Below are 2,890 nucleotides of genomic sequence, written 5' to 3' on the forward strand. Positions count from 1 at the left end.
CACCCTTCGATAGCTCAGCTGGTAGAGCGGAGGACTGTAGAGCCGACACGTGTGGACATCCTTAGGTCGCTGGTTCGATTCCGGCTCGAAGGAGGTGCCCGTCGCTTTTGCGCCCTCGTGAAGGGCCCCACCCCCCCGGGGCCAAGCCCGGCCCAAGGCCCTGAGGCAGCGCAGCATCCTCTCTCCCCGGCCACAGGCGGGAAAGCCTTTGGGGGCCGCCCGCACAGCCACGTGGGGGCCGTGGCCAGGGAACACGCCTGCGCCTTCCTCCCGCCCGCAGGCCACACGCCCGCCCGCAGCCCGGTCGCTCCCGCCTTAGCGCGCAGCCCCGCCGGCCCCACCGCGGCCCGCGCCCTCTCCACTTTTATTCACCCACCGCCCCCGCTCTGCTCGACACGCGCACATCCCTGCCAAACAGGTGGGCACGCAGGAGCTGCCCACCCAAAGCCCTGGAGGCCGACAAGCACACAGGCCATCACACGGTCAGGGACAACTACGGCACCCTTCCTGGAAACCCCCTCTCACTCCCGGGCTCAGTCCCCAGCTCTGCCCCCCAAAGGAAGGTCACTGTCTCTGTCTCTCCCAGTCACAGTCTTTCAATCTCCCAACCTCTCTCTCCCCTTCCCTGTCTTTCCCATGGTCTCTACAGGTACAGACCCAGGGAGACAGAGAACCTTCCCAACCGTCTTAATCTATTTGTGGGGCAGAAGTGCCACCCCGAGATCTTCCAAGCCACATTCTGCCACCCTCCAAGACACTGACAGTTGTGTACCTGCGCGGAAGCCGACACCGGCAGGAGCAAAACGCAGCAGGGCTCTCAGTGGGCCTTGACAGTGCCTATGAGAACCTTTCAGGTGTCCTGTCAGTCTGAGGGGGAGGAGGGTGGTGTGGCCCCCTGGAAACAGCTTTCATATGCCTTCGCACCTATTCCTGGTAGCCGCTGGAGGGGTTGAGTTCCCGCCGAAAGAGCAAAGATCGCTCACACTCTGTACAAGGGTGGGAAAACGCCCGCACCCATTCTTCTGCTACATCTGATGGATATAGATAGATGATAGGTAGATAGATAGATGGATAGATAGATTAGATGATAGATAGATAGAAAGGGGGTGGGGCGGGAGAAAGAGAGAGAAAGGAAGATTGACAGCAAAAGCACAGGCAGAGCTCAGAGAGCCAGGGGCAATGGGGGCTGATGGCAGGGAGCAGAAGGGTGGAGGGTGGGGTGGTGGGCAGGTGGGGCGCTGCCATCGTGGAGGGGCTCTCAACCTCACCTCCTTGCACGAACCACTGGCCTGTGGCTTCTGACCAGCTGGCTACCTTTATTGGGTCCTTAAGGCTGAATTGGCGGGGCCAAGAGGAAGCTGCTGAGGCCCAAGCAGAGAGCACCCAGGAGGAAATGGGCCGGGCTTTCAGCAAGAAGGAGCAGCTTCACCTTGCGGACAGAGCCTGGTTGGGGTGGGATGTGTGGGTGCCGAGAAGAACGCCGCGGGTGGTCCTTGCCCCTCCCTTCCTGTGGAAAGGAAACGCCGGAGACTCACCGAGAGGAGTCACAGCAGAACCCCGATGGGAGCGAGGCTCTCTGAAACCTCAGGGGCCCAGCGCTGCCCACCCCTGAGCCCACAAGCCCTTTTTCGGTTCTGGTTCTGTCTCTCAAACCGGAGACTGCATTTCCCCACCCGTCTTCCTCTCCTGGCAAGCTCCTACGGTTGCCCCCCCGCTGCGGCCTCAGCCCTCCTCACGGTCCCACTGCTAACTAAGAGGGGCTGACCTGGAGTCTGTAGAGTCTCCGTGGGCCTGGGAGGCCGTGCCACTGCAGTCTGACAGGTGACCTTCGGGAAGAGTCTATTGCTCTGGAGCTACAGAAAGACCTCAGCCTCAAATGTCACCATCTGCAGAGACCAGCGGATGAGGACCAAAGAGAGAACCTCAGGCCTTCGTTGGATATACCCCCGACGGGATGTGGAGGTGTGGAACCCTTGGGAACCTGGCTTTGGGGGAGTGGGCGGGGTGCGTGGGTTTGGGTGACCGGCACAGGGGAGTGTGAGTCTCAGCACGGCCAACTCTTCTTGTCTGGGTGTCACAGAGAATAGTAGCAGGGGACCTCTGAGGCACTGCCCCTCACCCTCCGAGGGGCAGAGGTGCCTGCTGCCCGGTCAGGGAGCGGCGACACACCCAGCTGAGGGAAGGCCACTTTGGTGTGGCTTGCCGTGCCTCTGTGGGACTTTTGCTGGGTGGGTTAGCGGTCTTGGGCGGTGGGCACACACCAGGTGGGATCAGAAACGTTTGTAAGGAGTCCAACCTGGACACCTGTGCCCTCTGCCCCTCCCTCTGGACTCGAGTGCCTCTCCAGGAAGTCCACAGAACCTTGACCTCTTTCAGGAAGCAGCCGCCTCTGCCAAAGGAATCGGGGTAGGTGGGCGAAGGAGGGGAGCCGAGGCTGGATATCCATGGGCCTTGTGGAGCCCTGGATGTGCTCTCTCCTGAGAAACCTGATGGTCCTTCTCCATCGCTCCGCAGTAAGCCTCACTGCGACAGAAAGTCATTGTGGGCAGGAGGGCGGAGGGGCCTATCAGCCCCCAGGGGAGGCGAGGCTCTTAGGTGGGGAAAATACAAGCCTGGAACATGCAACTGTGCCCAAAAGTAAAAGAACGTACAGTGACTGATTCGGTGGCATGTCAAGCACACAAGAGCCAGTTGGAAAGGGTTCCCACTGCCAGATCAAGGTAATGATAATAACGGAATATAATCCACTGAGTAAAATAGGTGCAGGGCCTAACAGCAATGACACACCAGATTTTGGTCTCTCGGTATCATTCTCCAACAAAAGGAACCAGGGCCAATGAAAGGAACCAGGGTGGGCTTCCCTGGTGGCGCAGTGGTTAAGAATCCGCCT

General features: G+C 60.0%; 1 non-coding gene across 1 annotated transcript; it reads left to right on the forward strand.

Annotated features, from left to right (window-relative positions):
• Window positions 1-3: 3 nt before the first annotated feature.
• Window positions 4-93, forward strand: TRNAY-GUA (transfer RNA tyrosine (anticodon GUA)). Its single transcript is given in 2 exon segments — window positions 4-40; window positions 58-93. It is a non-coding gene; the product is annotated as a tRNA-Tyr (tRNA).
• The last annotated feature ends 2,797 nt before the right edge of the window (window positions 94-2,890 follow it).

This window comes from Neophocaena asiaeorientalis, unplaced genomic scaffold (assembly GCF_003031525.2).
Source record: "Neophocaena asiaeorientalis asiaeorientalis breed wild unplaced genomic scaffold, Neophocaena_asiaeorientalis_V1.1 C48931792, whole genome shotgun sequence".
Taxonomy (NCBI): domain Eukaryota; kingdom Metazoa; phylum Chordata; class Mammalia; order Artiodactyla; family Phocoenidae; genus Neophocaena; species Neophocaena asiaeorientalis.